Consider the following 11,389-nt stretch of genomic DNA (forward strand, 5'->3'; position numbering starts at 1 on the left):
TGCCGACAAAGGGAAATCTGTTTCCTCATGGTTAGCATGCAGCATCCTAACTTAGTCACTTAGCCAAGAAGCAGAGTTTTACTGTATGCTATAAAGACAATAATCCAGCAAATTTATTACAGGTTTGTAAGAGTAAAAAGTTACACAGTCAGACTCAGAAATATGAGAAACACAGGCACAGCTGCCAGGCAATGTATTAACAGAGTCCTTGCTTTGTGTATTTGGGAAATTGCACACACTGAATTGAATAATTGCCTTTGGGGTGCCAGGGGGACTTCATTGTTCAGAGGAATTCCATGTTGAGTCTTTTTATGGCTAAAGCACGCCTCCCCCTTTTTGGCAGTACTGGGGATTGAACCCAAGGCCTTGTGCATGCTAAACAAGCACCCTGTCTCTGAGCTACTCCTGTAGTGCCAAAGCATTCTTTAAAGTGGACCTGAAGAACTTTTCTACTTCTTATGTACTTTGAAACAAAAATCTGCATTTTAATTTTTTTTTTTATTTGATAGCAGAACATCTTATGGAGCACAGCTATTAATTAGAATGAAGTTGTACCATCACAGGACCAGAAAACAAACTGGTGTAATAGAATGGACACCCAGGGCTGGAAGGGAAGGTGACATGCATTTGTACATGCAAATTTAACCTCTGAGAGCAGAGGCATTTAGAAAATAAATTTTAATTTTTTAAAAGTAAGGAATGCTTACATGAAATAATTAGCAGTAATTTCTTTAAAATCTTTTATTTTTCAAAAAAATTCGTGACGTGAGCATGAAGAAGAGTGAGTCTGAATGAAAGACTTTTGCTCTATTAGGTACTTTTTAGGTGTACAGTATGGTTATTCATCACTGGGTCAATTTTTAGTTTTAACTAAGAAAGGGCTCCCAGCACTATAGCAAAACCTCAGGGCTGCTCCTCTCCATCTCCTCCGCCAGGCTGACCTTCGAGTTTACTCCTTACACGCTGTGGACCCTGTCACACTCATGGGCGTTGTTGTCTCAGTTGTCTCCCTCCCTGTGACCTGTCCACTGTTGACAGCAAACAGATAAAATCCTCACTCAAGCCCACTTCCAGCTCTGTCCCTGGCTCCCAGAAGGAAAGAAAAGCTACCAGAAAGTGACCCAAGAATAGTTCATGGTCTCTTCTTGACCACACTAGATTTTTTAGGTAAGTATGAGCTTTTCCTCATCACAGATCATTAAAAAGTGACACTGCCAACCAAAATGGGAGGGGAGGGGAGGGGAGGGGAGGGCTCAGTATTTGAAAAACAGAGTTTCGCTGGTTCGCTGCCAAGAATCAGTGATGACATGTGGTTGTGTTTTAGGAAAATATGGGTATCTCCCCTTCTACTCCTCATTATGGAATTAATTTACATAGTGTAATAAACAAAGCTAGTGTTGGAATCCAAAAAATGAGCTACAGCTTAGCTCTGCTTCTAAGTAGCTGTGAGATCCCAGCCTAGTTCCTCGATCTTCTATTCTTCATTTTCAGTCTGTAGAACGGAGAGGAAAAAGTAACCACCTAGAGTTCATTTAAGAAGACCACATATGCATAAAATGTTAATATGTACCAGTTGCGGGGTGTCATCTAGGCACAAACATAGGGACTAGCAATCCCCTGCATCTGAACATTCAGTATTGGGTGACAAGAGGCCTGTACTATTTTAAGGTCTCTCTTAGTACCTGTTAGTAGAGAAAGGAGCAGGTGTGCTCCAGTGTGGCACCAGGTCATGATATGACTGCTATTTACCACCCTGCAGATTTCCACACAGCTGGAAACACCTCTTAAGGAACACCTAAAATGGGCAACAGGTGGTCTGTCCATTACAACAAATCTTAGAGCATTCGTTTGTCAGAAAGTAAGGCATTACTTGTCATCATAAAACTGGGAAGAGTAACTTTAGTCAACAGGATATCTTATTTGGGTCTGTTGGCAATAGGGAAGAAATTGCTTTGTTTGTTTCTTTGTTTTGTTTTAAGGGAAAAATGGTTTACTTGGCCTACAGTTCATAGAGGTTTCAGTCCATACTTGGCTGGCTCCAAGGCTGGGTGGCAGAGGGGCAACAGTTTATGGTGGCAGATGTGGCAAAAGCAACGAGACTTTAACAGCATCTTTCTGCTCCTTTTCTCTTATTCAGACTACTGGGATCAGGGCAGGGCCAGATCACTCACTCATGGGCAGTGCTTTAGTATTCACACGCTCTCAACCCTAGCAGCACACACTCTAGACTCAGTCACCCGTGACAGCATGAGGCTTTGGGGGACTTCTAGACGAGTTTGGGTTATGATTAAAGGTAAGTACAATGTGTCTTCAGGCATTGGTGGGAAGCCAGGGAGTCAGAAGGGCAAAAGCCAGATCCTTCAAGAGGAATGTTTTGATCAGAACAAATACATACTTTCCAAAGGAAAGAAAGAAAGAAAAGCACAAACGAGAATGCACACGGAATAATCAAAGTCATAAGAGCTATGTGCCAGGCATGTTGGCCCATGCATCTAATCCCAGCTTCTCCGAAGGCTCAGGCAGGAAGATTGCAAATTTGAGGCCAGCCTGGGCACCTGTCTCAAAACAAGCTTTGAGGGATATAGCAAATACTCCCTGGGCTCAATCATCTCTGTATTAAAAAAAAAAGTCATACTAATTACGAGCTATTACTGTTTCACAAGTCAAAGGGAGCTATGGCACCTAATAGGAGGCCTACATGAAAAGTCTAAGAATTAAGAAAGCTTGCACATTTCCCCCTACCCACCCTAATCAATAGAGCATTATGCCCATTATGGAGCAGATTCTGAGTCACAGGTGCTACAGTTAGGATTTGCCTTACATCACTGAACACCAAACTGGTTCCTACTTCTATTTATGGCCTGCCAGGAGAGATGGACACTAAACATGCACGCATTCGCACACACACACACACACACACACACACACACATGTACTACCACGGTAAGGGGAAAATAGTTTATTTGGCCTACAGTTAAGAGAGGTTTCAATCCATACTCAGCTGGCTCCAAGGCTGGGTGGCAGAGGGGCAACAGTTCTCACCTAAGTTAGACAGAAGTGTGGGGCAGGCATGGAAGGCCTTCTAAGAAAGGCATTTAAGTTGAAATAAGAAGAGCAACAGGAGGTGGAACAGACAGAAGAGAATAAATACATAAGCACTCCGGAGCAGTCTAGAGTCTATGGCCATATCATCCTGAACGAGCTCTATCTCATCTGAAGTAGACTAGAGTTTGGGCCGTGAAAGAACAAATCCCATGTAAATAGAGCTTAGAGAGAGAGGGGCGGGGAAGATACATGATGAAACCAAGGGACACGTCCTGCAGGGCCTAGCAGCCATAGTGAGGAATTATAATTTATCATCATGAGACTAAGCAGAGAAGTGCCATTTTCTAAGTTTTTAATAGAAATGGGAGTATGGTCAAGAGTAGACTATGGGAGTGTTCCAGGGGAGATGGGCTTGGACTGTGATGGGACAGTAGAAGCAGCCCCCCCAAAAGAATAAGGTCGGGGTGTGGGGCCCTGGGTTCATCCCCAATCCTAGGGAAAAAAGAGAACAAATTCGAGATACATTTTGGAGATCAAAAAGTAGGATTTGCTGATAGATTGTGTGGAGGGAGAGGGTATTAGCAAGGATGACGCTCAGGTTTCTGGCTATATAAGGTAAATACAGGAATAATTTAATGTAAAAAATAAATAAATAGAATTACACCAAACTAATGAAGCTCTGCTCAGCGAGAAACGAGTACAGAACATGGAAACAAATTATAGAATGGGAGAATATATTTGAAAGCTGTACATCTGAAAAGGCATTCAGAGTACAAGAAACTCAATTCAACAGCTAACAATAATAATAACCCATTTTTTAAAGTTATTTTGAAGCAGGTTCTCCCTGTATAGTTCAATCTGGCCTTGAAATCACTATGTAGCCCAGGATAACCTTGAGTTTACCATAATCCTTCTGCCCCAGCCTCTCAAGTGCTGGGACTACAGGCATCCACTACCACACCAGGCCAATAATCCAATTTTAAAATAGATGAGAGATCTAAATACATACCTCCTAAAAGAAGATATGTAAATGACCCACAAGTATATTCACCGATCATCAGGGAAATTCAAATCCAAACTACAGTCTGAGTAGAACAGAACAGAAATATCACTTCTCTCCAGTTAGAATGGTATTGTAACTGCTGCAAAAGATGTGGAGAACAGAAGTCTAATAAACTGTTGGTGGAAATCTGCCACAACATGGATGAGCTTGCAGGACCTTAAAGTGAAATAAGGCAGACACAGAGAGGAAGATATTCCACAGTCTCATTTATGTGTGGACTCTTAAAAAATTAAGATATATAGAGATAGAAAAAAAAGAGTGGGCACCAGGAGTGGGGCAGAGCATAAAGGGACCTATAGATCAGAGAATACACAATAGGACTATAGGTAATAAAATCATATGATATATGGGATTCATGCTAAATAATATTTGAGCTATTCTTGATACAAAAGAGACATGTAACTATGTTAGAGGATGAATATGTTACTTTTCTTCCCTATAGTAACCTTCTAATTATCTATCTATATATATATCCCATCACATCATGTTGTACACCTGTCTTTTTGGTACTGGGGATCAAACTTGGAACCTTGTGCTTGCAAGGCAGGTGGTGGCACCACTGAGCTAAATCCCCAGCCCTGTACATCTTAAATATAAACAAGAAGATTTATTTTAAAAGATAGAATAAGAAGCTTATAAAAGGCAAAGATTTAAAGGGGGAAGATTCATGTGTTCATTTAGAAATGTTCCATTTACCTCTGAGGCACGTAGAAAGCAGTGCCTGGTAGGAGTTGGAAAAATGCTGCTACTCATGGGCCAACACAGGGGGCTGAAACACAGATGGTTCTGAAGGTCCAGGGAAGCATGGGTCAGCTCAGGGAGAAGGCTGGGCGGCAAGAAGAGGAACCCAGGCAAAATCATTACCAATGTAACAGGTAAAAGCAGCAAATAAACATAGGAAAAAAATGTTCCACATCACCGGCCATTCAAGGGATGCAGATGAAAACAACACTGAGAGTTCACCTCACCCAGAAAGATGGCTGCTATCATAAAATCAACCAATAACAAATGCTGGGGGTATCGTGGGGAGAAAGGAACCCTTCTCCACTGTTGGTGGGAGTGCGGACTGGTGCAACCACTGCGGAAATCAATATGGAGATTCCTCAGAAATCTAGGATTAGAAGTTGCATTTGACCCAGCTACCCCTCTGCTGGGTATCTTCCCAAAAGAATTAAAATAATTATACTACAGGGATGCATGTACACCCATGTTTATAGCAGCACAGTTTGTAACAGCTGAAACTTGGAAACAGCCCAATTGTCCATCAGCTGGTGACTGGATAAAGAAGATGTGGTTTTTCTATAAAGTGGAGTACTACTCAGCCATAATGAATGAGAAACTAGAGACATTTATAGCTAAATGGATGCATATTGAGGGCATACTCTTAAGTGAAATACATAGGACACACGTGTAAATACCAAATAGTTTCTCTGGTGTGAAAAACTGAAAGTGTAAATAAGGTTCAAATCATGTAATTTATAATGTGGGCTGGGGATTTAGCTCAGTGGTTCCACCACCTGCCTCGCAAGTGCAAGGTCCTGAGTTCGATCCCCAGTACCAAAAACAAATAAACAATATAACTGATAACATGAAATAGGAAGAAAAGGCCTGAAGGAGTAGAAGTGGGAAGGGTAGGGGAAAGGAAATAAGGGACAACAAAAAATATGAGAAAATGAAAAAATGGAAACAAAGTCTTTGTAAATAGGGAAGGGAGAAGGGGGTGAAGCAAGGTCGGGGGTAAGGGGAAAAAATGAGAACGAAGATACATCATGTAGAGGTACAAGATCCCAATGATGAATGTAACTGTACTGTATACCTCAAGTGTACCAATAAACTCAATGAAAAAAATCATAACGAATGCAACCCATCCAGACCATAAAGATGCAGTGGACCTGGGAGAGGACTGACAGCTGGGAATAGGAGAACCAAGGAGCTGGGCTCATCACAAGGAAGAGAAGAGAAGATTTAGCGAGAGAAACGTCAGGAGTCAAATGCACTTTGTGGCTGGGGGTGCAGCTCAGTAGCAGAGTACTTGGCTGGGCACAACAAGGCCCTGGGTTCCATCCTCAGCATTGGAGGAAAAAAAAAAAGCAACTCATTACCACCAACAAAAAGTCCTTGTAGATCGAATAAGCGGGATATGAAAGAGACCACTGAACTTGGAAGTAAGGAGGCTGCTGGTAGCCAGAATTAGAACAGTTTTTTCTAAAATGGTGGGATGGAGGCAGAGTTGAGTGTGCTGAAAAAGGAATAAGAAGAGAAAAAAACATGGCTTAAAAAATGAAAAGAAGCGAAAAAAAAAAAAAAAAAGTGACTCTGAATGTATATCAAGATAGTCATGTAGCCACTGTGTTGGCCAGGATTCTCCAGAGAAACAGAATGTATAAAGAGAGTTTAAATAAAATTTGTGGGAGGCCATTGTGTGAGATGAGGCTCTCACACAGCCACAGCGTGAAGCTAAAAATCACAATAGAACCTCTGAAGCTAAAACTCCACATTACCACGCTGCAATGCAACTTTTATCTGACCTGAAAAACCAGGGTTGGAGCAATAACAGCCAAATTCCTCAAACAGGCCAGTTTAAGTTGGCAAGCTAGTGATTTTCCCCACTGCCTTAACTTTTGCTTACACAAAGAAGGTAGCCTGAAGTAACCCAACACTAACTGATTATGTATTTTTCTATTATTCTGACCCCATCTTAAAATGATTGGTCTGCTTTGTGTTCTTGTATTTCTGCTTTCTTCAGCTTTTTTTCTATTTTCAAGGGCTGATTAAAGATACAGTGTGTTTAAATTTTTAAAAATTATTACACTAAAGGACGCATTGCCGTTAATCCCCCTCCTTTTAGACATACTCACCCCATTGTTTTGCCACTTCCTGAAAGAGTTCAGGAAAACCTCTTCCATGAGTGTCTTTGGGATATGTGATAAAAAATACAGCGAATGCTGCTGCTAAGTTCCATCTAATGGAAAGACTGGCTCACAAAACACATTAGAGCGTGTCCTCACCGTCAAATTCCCTGGCTCTCACACCATGTGACTTCTGCCTCTTGCCCAAAGTTAAAATAACCACGAAAGGTAAATGTTTTGACTTAATTCAGGACATGGACACACTCTAGACAGTGGAATTAGAGACACTCGTGAAGAAAGACGTACAGAACTGCTTCACAAAGTGCCAAGAAAAATAGGACGAGCGTATCCAAGGCACAGAGGAGTACTCTGAAGGAGATTCATGATGATGCGTCCTTTAAGATCATCATTTTTTTGTTAAATTGTCACCATATTTTTCGTTCACATCTCACATACAACCAACCTCTTCAGTTCAGCCACTGAGAACACTCGTTCTATTTCATGGGATGAAGTGTTGCTTGAATCTGTAATTGAATAGTCAATTAAGGTCACTAAGGCATAGGCTAAGGGGTATATTTCAACGGTAGAGCCCCTCCTCAGTATGTGTGAGGCCTTGGGCTAAATCCCCAGAACCATACACACAGACACAAAATCATTACATTAAGTTGTGATTGCGCCCTTTGGCCAGAAATAAATATATAAGAAGACACTTATGGTGAGAATTGCTTCCCATGAGTGCAAAGGCTGAGAAGGCCTAAGATTTGCTGAATGAAGGTTGGAGAGCCGGGTAGTATGATTCAGACTGAGTTGAAAGAACCACTGTGTAAATCCCAGAGTCCCAACCCCAAGAACTTGGAGAGATGCTATCCAAAGACAGGAGAAAATGAGTGTCCATCTCCCAAAGAGAGCAAATCTGCCTTTCCTGCCTTGTGTTCTACGCTGGACCCCCCGCGGATGGGAGCTGCCCACCCACATGCGTGAGGACGCATCTCCCCTCACGCGTTCAAGTGCCGCTCTCTTCCGGAAATCCCCTCACAGACCATCCCAGAAACAGTGCTCCCCCAGGATCTGGGTGTGTTTTAGCCCAGTGAAGTGGATACTTAAAACCAGTCATTATAGCCACATTGAAAAAGCAAATGACTTGAAACAATTTTTTTTTTTTTCTGGTACCGGGGATCCAACGCAGGTCCCTGTGCTTTTGAGGCAGGTGGTGGAACCACTGAGCTAAATCCTCGGCCCTTAAAAGAATATTTTTAAAAATCTTTATATAAATATAATCACACTACATAGATTTGTATTTCTTACGACCCAAGATACGTCAAAATTCTATTTCAAATTAGTTCTTAGAAATGTACAATGCCACACCTTAACTTTTGGTAGTCTAATTAAGAAGTAGCTGCGGAAAAACAAATCATATAAGAAACTACAGTTTTTATCTTGCTTTGCTTAAAAGAAGAACTTGTAGTCGTGCCAAATAAGTCAAATATTTACAGTGTAGGTACTCAAGTTTTACAACTTAAGGAAGATTCAGCATAGTTGATGTAAATATCATTGAAAGAACAGCAAAAAAGAGCTTAATCATTGGGGCTGGATGTGTAGATGTGTTAAATACATGTACCAAATCATCAGGATGAGTGTAATCTATACATACTGCAAACATGTACTAATGAAAATGAAATTTTAAAACAGACTGGGGATCGGGCTGGGGATTTAGCTCAGTGGTACCACGCCTGAGTTTGATCCCAGGTACCCAAGTGGGGGTGGTTGGAGGTGTGGCTTAGTGGTAGAGCTCTTGCCTAGCACAAACAAAGACCTGGGTTCAGTCCCCAGCACTGCAAACAAAATAAAGAAGCTAAATTATGCTCATTTATCTTATGTTTAGTGATAATATCATTGCTATTTTTAATACCTTTCTGTGTACATTTTTGGATAAAGAACTGATTATGTTAATGTCATTGACCAAGATTTTCAGTGAAAGAGAAGAGAGATGTAAGTCTCATATTAAAGAAATATAAGCCTAAAATCCGTGAAAATCCAGGAGCAGTGGCATTCACTATTCAAACTGTAACATTTAGGTACCATGTCCCCTTAGAGAGCACCAGGGCTCTGTGAAGAATGGTTGTCTCAGTCTTGGTATTCTGAAAGGCAGGAGAACATTCTAAGACCATGGGATATGGTAGCCAAAAAGTACACAGAAGCCCCAAATGAAAAGACTCCTGTTGGAAAAGGTGGGACAATTTGCATTTGACAATGGACTAAAACTCACCACATCTACAAAGTTTGTATGAAACTGACAAGGGCACCAATGACAAAACAGCAGGTATTAATCCATAGTCACCAGGCCACTAAATTCATTGCTGTAAAAACTGGTAAAGGGAAAAAAATGAAGCACTTACTCTGCTATTCTTGAATAAATTGTATTTTGGGATATCAAAAAACTAGTTGCTGCAAGAAAGTTCCACTTAAAGCATGTTCCAGGTTAAAATGCAAAATGAAATCCTGGAATTAGAAAATTACAATTTTATAACTCTAATGCAATAATCAAATTAAGCAATGAGCATCTGCGGTAGCTAAATCCACTAGGGGAAAGACTGATGAATAAATTCAGAACACGTCCACCTATCAATAAAAGTCCCATCCCTCAAGACAGAGCTCACCTCTTTAAGGGAAATGGAGCAGAAAAATTACATATGCCAAGTGTGGTGTGCGTGGTTTATGTGACATGGCTGGGGACGCAGCTTTGGAGGAGAGCCCTTGCCTAACACGTGGGTGGCCCTGGGTTTGATCCCCAGCACCACAAACAACATCATTGTCAACAACAACAAAGCTATCATAGTTTTTAAAACTTGAGAGATAACGAACTGTAAAATATCATTAGGACAAACATCGTGCTAAGGAATGATACCTGAAGGATTGGGTGCGACGCGGACAGCTTCCTCCTTTTGTTTTAAGGCATTTTGCTGAGCAGAGAAATAAGGCAATTGATGGAGGGGAGCAGGGCCTCACAGTAAGGATGAAACTGAGGGTGTTGGTGCAGTGAAGGGAATGATTAGTGGCCCTGACACACAGGAGGTTGAGGACGTGGAGACCCGAACTCCCCAGGTACCTGAAAAAAGGTAGGGGAAGAAGAAGGCAACCGACCAAGCGGTGGGTGCAGGACAACAGGCACCTTGCCAACATCGTGCCCACCTTTGGCGAGAAGGGCAACTCTTAATCCCTGTGAAATCCTGGCTTCCCCTAACAAAGCCGCTTTGCCCAGGCTAGACACATACATACACACATACATGCATGCATACACACATACACACACACATACATACATGCATACACACATACATACACGCATACATACATACATACACACATACATACACGCATACATACATGCATACACACATACATACATGGCATGACTGAATAGAGAAGACACCGAGGGATTACTATTGGGGTGGGCTCCTCAGTAAAATACAGCTGGGCAGGATCTACCTCTGGGGAAGGAACCGCCTTCGGGTAAGACATTCTTAGGTCAGTGATGGCGAACCTGTCAGAGATCCGGTTCCCAAATTGCAACCCCAAATGCACCTATTTATCACAAAGCGCCAACACTGCAATTCACCCTGCATACTGACCCGCCACGCACGCGCTGGGAGGAGTCGCTGATGAGTCACAGCTCCAGCTAGTCCTTTCCGAGCATTCGCGTGGCGCCTACGTGCGCTGTCAAACCGTGCTCAGCTGCTGGGGTGATGCTGGGGCCGCCCTGCCCGTCTGCACGCGGAGAGGGCCACAGGGTTGCCGCCATTGTCTTAGATCTTGTACCACCTAATAAATGATGCTTACAGCAATGCCAGACTGAAAGCACAGAGTGAAACGGATACTAGAGTTTTAGGAGGAGCAACCACGTTGGAGGTGTATGGAGACCCAGCTCAGGGACAGTCAACATTTCAACGCGGATATGTGCTTTCGTTATTTCAATGGACATTTCATGTTGACAAGATTCTTAAATTGGCAGCTCTCTGTAATTTTTCAAAGGATATTATTTGTTAAAAGTCATTTGGGGAAAGCTGGGTGTGGTGGCGCGTGCCTGTAATCCCAGCACTTGGGAGGCTGAGGCAGGAGGATGGCCACAAACGTGAGAGAAAGTAAACGAGAAGTATTTCCTCCCTTAATTTTATTAACAACTAATGTGTGTGTATTTGGTGGGGTTTAAGACAAGGTCTTGCTTTTTAGTTTAGGCTGGCTTTGAAATGACTACATAGTCCAGGCTGGCCTTGAACTTGCAGCAAGTCTCCTGCCTCAGCACACGCCTGTAATCCCAGCACTCGGGAGGCTGAGGCAGGAGGATCGCTGTGAGTTCGAGACCAGCCTGGGTTACATAATGAATTCCAGGTCAGTCTCAACTATACAGTGAGGCCCTGTCTCAAAAAATACAAAA

This window comes from Fukomys damarensis, unplaced genomic scaffold (assembly GCF_012274545.1).
Source record: "Fukomys damarensis isolate Sample0158 unplaced genomic scaffold, DMR_v1.0_HiC HiC_scaffold_18, whole genome shotgun sequence".
NCBI lineage: Eukaryota > Metazoa > Chordata > Mammalia > Rodentia > Bathyergidae > Fukomys > Fukomys damarensis.